This window comes from Equus asinus, chromosome 20 (genome assembly GCF_041296235.1).
Source record: "Equus asinus isolate D_3611 breed Donkey chromosome 20, EquAss-T2T_v2, whole genome shotgun sequence".
Lineage (NCBI taxonomy): Eukaryota > Metazoa > Chordata > Mammalia > Perissodactyla > Equidae > Equus > Equus asinus.
In genome coordinates, this window is record NC_091809.1 from 67,753,837 (window position 1) to 67,763,664 (window position 9,828).

Here is a 9,828-nt window from a genome sequence, read left to right on the forward strand (position 1 = left end):
TTTAATATTTAAGTAGTTTCTATCTTTCCATATATAACTGTCTTCATATCAAGAAGGGAAGATTGGCCACTGGGGTCCAGATACCTCTCACGCTGTTGGATTTATCATTTACTTTATGTAAGGGGAGAGGTAGCAAGTTTTTCTTCTTCCAAGATTTTCTTTCTGTGTGCATAATTGTGACATTTTTACCATAAAAATGGCAAGACCCCTTTGTATTTAGCAGAACACATGCTCTTCCTCCAAGAACGGATGAGGCACAAAGAGCAGCACTGAATGGATAACAATGAGTATCATATCATTAGTGCTCAGTAACCTTATTATTCTGTTTTAATTAGCCCTCGAATTACTTTTAGCTGCTACTAATGAGCTTCAGCTGTGGAAAGAAATGTGCCCTTAAGTAAATATATTGAAAACTACATTTTCTCACCTTTTCAGGCCAGTGGAGAAGGTATATTAGCAGGTTTATTCGCAGTTAAAGTCACGGTGAGTTTTTTTCCTGTGGATAACCATTTTGAATTTTCATCAAACTGATCATCTTCACTCTATATTTTGGCTTTAGTTTTTCATTGAGTTTTCTCTATTCAGGGATGAGGAACCCTCAATCTATAGCCTAAATGCAGTCTCAGTTTAATTTCATTCTGCTCACAGAAATCTGGAGAAGTTTTAGCTGAGAGAATAATTCTTTTCTCTGGTGAGCATCTTCAGCTCACACATTCAGAGAGATTCCGTAGGTTCTTTACAGACTTGGTAGAGCTTATGAAGAACTAGGAATAGTGATTGCTCCACTAAAAGTGCCCCCTTTCATTTCATTCCTCAGGTATTCACTGAGCATTTACGATATGCTTTATCCCATGACATGGCTGCTAAAAATTTTTCAGTGGTGGTGCTCCATTGCTTATAAATAAAATCCAAACCCCTTAGCCTAATATTCTAGGCCCTGCTGGGGTGATTCCATTCCCCATCTCCCCCCAGTTCCTACCAACACACACACACACACACACACACACACACACACACACAGACTCTCTCTCTCTCTCTCTCTCTCTATCCAAACATGAGTCTCCAAACCTAAATACTGTCTCTTTTTTGGGACCTTTGTTTATGGTCTGGCTACTGCCTAAAGTCCTCCTCCCATCCCTATATATATATATATACACATATATATGGATTCTCACCGTGCTTCAAGGACACCTTAAAAGGAAGCTATGGCCTGCTGGTAAATATTTCACAACTAGCTCTCCAGAAAAAAAAAAAGAACAGGCAAATTAATTCATAGCATTTACTGATTTCCATAGGGTAAATACTCCCACTATAGCCAATTTCAGTCTACTAGTGTGATGTCATTGAAAGAAGAGTTGGGAAGAGAAGAGCAGTAGCTTGCCAATATAAAGTATGTCTATCATCAGATGCAAAAAAATTAATCTCAAAAGCATAGATAATAGTAAGAAAAAGTGAAATAATTAAGAAATGATGTCAAGTATTTATTACCTTTATTATTAATACAGTTTAATTTTAACTTAATTTTTAATAATGGCTGTATTTAACAATCGAAAATTTGACAATTGTCTCTTGTGAGCTGGTTCAAGCCAGCTCCAGCCCACCCCTGAATCGACTTTACTTCCCTAGCCCAGAGAAATCTCCCTCTGTATGCTAATACCATCTGTATAACCATTTTGACAATTCATTCAAGGAAATATGTATTGAGTGCATACTATGCACTAGACATTCTGGTTCAGGGATCAGGCAAAAAGCACATATGGAAATAAAAACACATTTTCAGATGTAATCAGTTCCACCAACAGGATTGTGACTGGGGGTGAGAGGGACCTCTTATAGGGATGAGAGAGACTAATGGATGAGCAGAAATGAGGAGGCGAGGCAGAGGAGTGGGGTTTGGTTTTATATGTTAGGTTTCAGATGCTTGTTAGACATCCAAGGAGGAGATGCAATTAGACAATTTCTACATAGATTCTAGGGCTCAGAGGGATCCAATCCTGAGGGTATAGCTATGGGAGTCATCAGCATAAATGGTATTTAACATCACAGGAGGGAATGAAATCATATGCAGAAAGATTAAAGATGGAGACGAAAAAGGACAGAACGCTGAGACACTCCAACATTTAGAAACCAGGTGTTATAGGATGAATTGTGTACCTCCTAGCACTCTTATTTTGAAGTCCTAACCCCCAGTACCTCAGAATGCGACTATATTTGGAGACAGGGTCTTTAAAGAGGTAATTAAGTTAAAATGAGGTCATACGGGTGGGTCCTAATCCAATGGGCACATGTCCTTATAAAGAGAGGAGGTTAGAACACAAACACGTACAGAGGGAAGCCATGTGAAGAGACAAGGAGAAGATGGCCATCTGCAAGCCAAGGAGAAAGGCCTCAGAAGTAGCCAACCTTGACGACACCTTTATCTTGGATGTCTACCTTCCAGAATTGTGAGAAAGCAAGTTTCTGCTGTTTAAATTACCTAGTCGGTGATACTTTGTTATGGCAGCCCTAGCAAACTAATACACTAACAAAGACATTAACTACAGTCTGCCTTCCATGAACTCTTCACACATATATACATCTTCTTTCCTCAGCTAAAGTATAAGCTCCCTGAACACAGGAACCATGTATCCCCCCAGTGTCTGTAACACAGTCATGGCTTACTTTGCAGGAGTTTAGTTGGGCCCCATGGCAGGAGAATAGTAGCTGGAGCCCTTTATAGAAAGCAAAAAAGGAGCTGAGAACACTTTGTTCCATACAAAGTAGCTCCCAGTCATTCAGGTCATCCACTTGGCAGTGTGCTTGTGCTATAGGAATATGGGAATGTCTTACGTTTGCATTGCATTTCACACTTATTGCCCTTTCCCCCAGTCAACACTTGGTGAGCTAGGCCAAGTGAGTATTACCACTACCTTTCTACAGCAGAGAAAGCAAGCCCAGAGAAGTCCAGAAACCAGCTTAAGGCCAGGTCTGGGGCAAGGCCAGGGATTGAACTCAGGTTTCCTATCTCCCTGCCTATTCAGGGTCCTGGAGAGTACTTGGTACAAAGCCTGATTCCTCAAGAGAACCCAAGGCTCCAAGAAAGTATCAAATTAGAAGTATCTTCCGCAGTGCAGGGCAAAGCCTTCCCCAGAGAACAAATAGCACTCAAACCTAGGAAGAAAAAAACAGCCTTGGTACCAGAGTCAGAAGTAAACAAGTTTCTGTATGCATTATTCAGAAAAGACATTCCTTATCATGACTCAGAGTGTCATTTCACTTTACTAGGCTGGGAATTCATCATTTTAATAATACACCCTGAGGTTCCAGAGGAAAAAACACTTCCCACGTTTGTAAACACAACCAAACTCCCTTTCTTTAAAAAATGACTGAAATGCAGGCTTTGGGTACCAACAAGGAGATTAATATAATTTGCTCGTAGTCTTTTTCTCCAAGGACACATGTGGAATACATATTCTGACATTGCTCCTAGCTCAGACTCTCTCCAGACACTTCAGACTGAGAGCAGACTGATCTGTAGCGTAGTTATCTAGCATAAGCTGCTTTTTCATCTTTCTCTTTGCACAGAATGTAGTTCCTACACAGCTGATGAGCTTGCAAGGGCCTGTTTGTCCTTTGAATAAAAGTCCTCTGAGAGATCTCATCAAGACGGCAGTGTAAGCAGACTCTGAACTCGACCAGGTTACAACTATTCTTGGAAAAATTACCCTGGAGAGAGAACTGAAAACTGGGCAAAAAGGACCCCAACAACCAGGGACAGTCCTGACTGAGGCAGAAGAGGCAGAAATTTCTTCTGGAGAGAAAAAGCCACCTTCCTGAGCAGCAGAGCTTCACAGCCAGTTGGGCAGGAGCCACCCTAAGGTATACAGCCCTTCCTGGAGGAGCAGAAACCTGAGTGAGGGCACATTACCACTATAAGCATCCTTCAGACTCAGCACAACTGAGACAAGTGTCATAGTATCTGGCTTCACTAGCTACTAACTGCAATGGAAAATATCCCCAGCAAAGCTATTGACATAAGCAGAATAAGGCCAGCTCTTAAAGGGCCCGTGCACAAATTCATCCATCTCAGAGAGCAACCTAAAATCACCAGAAAGAAAGGTACACAGCCATTTGGTGAAAAGAGACTCACCTGGTAGGCTCTAGGTGCATCTCGGTGAGAGGTGAGACCTCTCTGGAGACTGAGACATTGGTGGTGGCCGTTGTTGTGACCTAGTACAGGTGAGCTGACACAGATGCTGGCAGATGCCATTGGAGTTCTTCCCCTGGACTGTTAGCCCAGGGGTCTGCCACACTCACTAGAGTGCAGATTTCATCCAGCTCAGCCATGGCAGGGAACACACCCTAGGGATCAGCCCCACCCAACAGCAAGCTGTCAGGCAACTTTTCAGCCTGCATAGGCTGGGTGCCTGGATCTTCTAGAGGCAGACGAGTGTGTCTGCCTCTGTGAAGCAGGACTGGTGTGTGGACCAGGTGAACTTTGGGGGGCATTGATGAAGAGGTGGGGTCCTCTGCAGTGGGGCGACTGGGTGCACTCCATGGGACTGTGTTGACAGTGTGTGCGGACCTGTGGGGGGGAGGTGGGGCTCATCAGTGGCAGAAGACCTGTGCTTCGCAAACAACCACAAAGGGGATCAGCAGGATCTTCCAAAGCCTGAAACAACTGGGTGCTCCCATGGCTGGAGCCAGTCCCACTCAGCCGCAATCTTAAGAGGGCTGACAACAGCCTTGCAGGCCTGAGGTATACAGAAGCTGTAAGTCCCTGAGCCTAGCAACCAGCTACACTGGGTGCCTACTCATTTAACAAGAAAACTGAAACAGGAGTGTGCTACTAGACCCTGTAGCCAATGGTGCTGGGGCTCCTCAAACCTGATTTACAAATAGCTGGCCATGGGGGAAAAGCCTAGACTCCCTGGGTACCTGCAGTAAGAGCAACCATGCCACAGCAGAAGGACACACATAGCCCATACAGCAGTCACTCCTGGAACATTTGGACTAGTGACGAGAGGGAAGCACACTGCTGGGCCTCAAAAGGTGTCTCTTACATAAGGCCACTTCTCCAAGGAAAGGAGAAATATCTGACTCACCTAATACGTAGATATAAGCACAGAGAAAGAGGCATAATGAGGAGGCAAAGGAATACGTTCCAAGCAAGGGAACAGAATAAAACTCCAGAAAAAGAACTAAATGAAACAGAAATAAGCAATCTACCTGACAAAGAGTTCAAACAAAAACTCATAAGGATGCTCACAGATATTGGGAGAAGACTGGATGAAAACAGTGAACTCATCAGCAAAAGACTGGAAAATATGAAAAAAAAAAACAATCGGAAATGAAGAATACAATACTGGAAATGAAAAATTCACTAGAGGGACTCAATAGCAGAGTAGATGATACAGAAGAATGGATCAGTGAGTTGGACAAAAGACTAGAGGAAATCACCCAAGTTGAACAGATAAAAGAAAAATTAATTAAAAAGAACAAGGTAGGTCTAAGGGAATTGTGGGACAATATCAAGTGCACTAATGTTCATATTATAGGTGTCCCAGAAGAAGAAGACAGAGACAAAGGGGAAGAGAATCTATTTAAAGAAATAATAGTGGAAAAGTTTCCTAACGTAAGGAAGGAAACAGATGTCCAAATGCAAAAAGCATGGAAAGCACCAAACAAGATAAACCCAAAGAGGCCCATACCAAGATACTTTATAATTAAAATGTCCAAAATTAAAGATAAAGAGAGAATCCTAAAAGCTGCAAGAGAAAGGCAACAAGTGACATACAAAGGAAAGCCGATAAGACTATCAGTGGACTTCTCAGCCAAAACCCTACAGGCTAGAAGAGAGTGGCACAACTTATTAAAGTGCTGAAAGGAAAAGCCTACAGCCAAGAATACACTATCCAGCAAGGTTATCATTCAGAATGGAAGGAGAGATAGAGTTTCCCAGATAAGCAAAAATTAAAGGAGTTTATCTCCCAGAAACCAGTTCTACAAGAAATGCTAAAGGGACTTATATAGGTGGGAAAGAGAAGATCACAAATAGGGATAAGAAAATTATCAAAAAAAAAAAAAAAAAAAGAAAGGCAATAAAACCACTGGTAAAGGCAAAAATACAGTAAAGGTAGCAGATCAACCACATATGGAGATAATAAGAACATTAAAAGACAAAAGTTCTAAAATTGCCTATTTTGATGATAAGAGGGTAATGGATAGACACACACAAAATAAGAGATTAGATATGATTTCAAAACTTAAAATGCGGGGGTGGGGGGAGGGCACAGAGGGGGAAGTGGTGTACCCACAACATGACTAACAAAAATGTACAACTGAAATCTCACAAGGTTGTAATCTATCATAACATTAATAAAAAAAAAAACTTAAAATGCGGGAGGAGGGGAATAAAAGAGGATAGCTTTTAGAAAGAGGTCAAACTAAAGAGACTATCAACTCAACATAGGTCGCTATATATGTAGAATGTTACATATGAACCCTCATGGTAATCACAAATCAGAAACTTATAACAAGTAAACAAATAAGTAAGAGGACAGAAATCAAACATACTACTAAAGAAAGCCATCAAACCACAAGGGAAGAAAGCAAGAGAAGAAGAAAGGAACAGAGAAGAACTACTAAAACTTTCAGGAAAAAAAAGTAACAAAAGGGCAATAGATACATATTTATCAATAGCTACTTTAAATATCCATGGACTAAATGCTCCAATCAAAAGGCACAGAGTGGCCAAATGGATAAAAAAAACAGTACCCCTATATGTCCTGGACACAAGAGACACACTTCAGACCTAAAGACACTCACAAATTGAAAGTGAAAGGATGGAAAAAGATATTCCATGCAAATGGCAAAGGAAAGAAAGGGGGGGTAGCAATACTTATATCAGACAAAATAGACTTTAAAACAAAAATTGTAACAAGAGACAAAGAAGGGCACTACATAATGATAAAGGGAACAATCCAACAAGAAGATATAACACTTATAAGTATCTGTGCACCCAACATAGGAGCACCTAAATATATAAAGCAATTATTAACAGACATAAAGGAGAAATAGACAATAACACAATAGCAGTAGGGGACTTTAACGCTCCACTGACGCCAGTGGATAGATCATCCAAACAGAAGATCAATAAGGAAACACTGGCCTTAAAAGACACATTTGACCAGATGGACTTAGTGGATATATACAGAACATTCCATCCAAAAATCACAGAATATACATTCTTTTCAAATGCACATGGAACATTCTCCAGGATTGATCACATATTAGGTCACAAAACAAGTCTCAATAAATTTAAGACGATCAAAATAATACCAAGCATCTGTTCTGACCACAAAGATATGAAACTAGAAATCAACTACAGGAAGGAAATCAGTAAAGCCACAAAAATGTGGAGATTAAACAAAATGCTACTGAACAACGAATGGGTCAATGAAGGAATCAAAGGAGAAATCAAAAAATACCTAGAGACAAATGAAAATGAAAACACGACATGCCAAAATCTACGGGATACAGCAAAAGTGGTTCTAAGAGGGAAGTTTATAGTAATTCAGGCCTACCTCAACAAACAAGAAAAATCCCAAATAAACAATCTAACAGTGCACTTAAAGGAACTGGAAAAAGAAGAACAAACAAAACCCCAAATCAGCAGAAGGAAGGAAATAATAAAAATCAGAGCAGAAATAAATGAAATAGAGACTAAAAAAACAATAGAAAAAATTACTGAAACCAAGAGCTGGTTCTTTGAAGAGATGAACAAAATTGAGAAAACTTTAGCTAGACTCACCAAGAAAAAAAGAGAGAATGCTCAAATAAGTAAAATCAGAAATGAAAGAGGAGAAATTACAATGGACACCTCATAAATACAAAAGATTATAAGAGAATACTATGAAAAGCTGTACATGAACAAATTGGACAATCTAGAAGAAATGGATAACATCTTAGAATCATATAACCTTCCAAAACTGAATCAAGAAGAAGTAGAGAATTTGAATAGATCAATCACCAGTAAGGAGATTGAAACAGTAATCAAAAACCTCCCAAAAAATAAAAGTCCAGGACCAGACGGCTTCCCTGGTGAATTCTACCAAACATCCAAAGAAGATTTAATACCTATCCGTCTCAAACTCTTCCAAAAAATTGAAAAGGAAGGGAGGATTCCTAACTCATTCTATAAAGCCAACATTATCCTGATACCAAAACCAGACAAGGACAACACAAAAAAGAGAAAAGTATAGACCAATAACACTGATGCACATTGATGCAAAAATCCTCAACAAAATACTAGCAAATCGAATACAACAATACATTAAAAAGATCATACATCATGATCAAGTGGGTTTCATTCCAGGGATGCAGGGATGGTTCAACATCTGCAAATCTATCAACATGATACACCACATTAACAAAATGAAGAATAAAAATCACATGATCATCTCAATAGATGCAGAGAAAGCATTTGATAAGATACAGCATCCATTTATGATAAAAACTCTAAATAAAATGGGTATAGAAGGAAAATACCTCAACATAATAAAGCCTGTATACAACAAATCCACAGCTAATATCATTCTCAATGGAGAAAAACTGAAAGCTATCCCTCTAAGAACAGGAACCACACAAGGATGCCCACTGTCACCACTCTTATTTAACATGGTATTGGAAGTCCTAGCCAGAGCAGTCAGGAAAGAAAAAGAAATAAAAGGGGTCCAAATTGGAAAAGAAGTGAAACTTTCACTATTTGCAGACAACATGCTTTTATGTATAGAAAACTCTAAAGAATCCACTAAAAATCTTTTAGAAATCATAAATGAATACAGTCAAGTCACAGGGTACAAAATCAACATACAAAAATCAGTTGCATTTCTATACACTAACAATGAAGTAGCAGAAAGAGAAATTAGGAATATAATCACATTTAAAATTGCAACAAAAAGAATAAAATACCTAGGAATAAACTTAACCAAAGAAGTGAAAGATCTATGCACAGAAAACTATAAGAGATTGTTGAAAGAAATTGAAGAAGACACAAACAAATGGAAAGATATGCTGTGCTCTTGGATTAGAAGAATTAACATAGTTAAAATGTCCATCGTTCCTAAAGCAATCTATAGATTTAATGCAATCCCTATCAAAGTTCCAACATTTTTTACAGAAATAGAACAAAGAATCCTAAAATGTATGTGGAACAACAAAAGACCCCGAATAGCCAAAATAATCCTGAGGAAAAAGAAAAAACTGGAGGTATCACACTCCCTGATTTCAAAACGTACTATAAAGCCATAGTAACCAAAACAGCATGGTACTAGCACAAAAACAGACACAGAGATCAATGGAACAGAATTGAGAACACAGAAGTAAACCTGCACATCTATGGACAGCTCATTTTCGAGAAGGGAGCCAAGAACACACAATGGAGGAAGGAGAGTCTCTTCAATAAACGGTGTTGGGAAAACTAGACAGCCACATGCAAAAGAATGAAAGTAGACCATTATCTTACATCATGCACAAAAATCAACTCAAAATGGATTAAAGACTTGAATGTGAGACCTGAAACCATGAAACTTCTAGAAGAAAACATAGGCAGTACACTCTTTGACATCAGTCTTAGCATTTTTTCAAATACCATGTCTGACTGGGCAAGGGAAACAATAGAGAAAATAAACAAATGGGACTACATCAAACTAAAAAGCTTCTGCACAGCAAGGGAAACCATCAACAAAATGAAAAGACAACCTAACAATCAGGAGAAGATATTTGTAAACCATATATCAGATAAGGGGTTAATATCCAAAATATACAAAGAATGCAGACATCTCAACA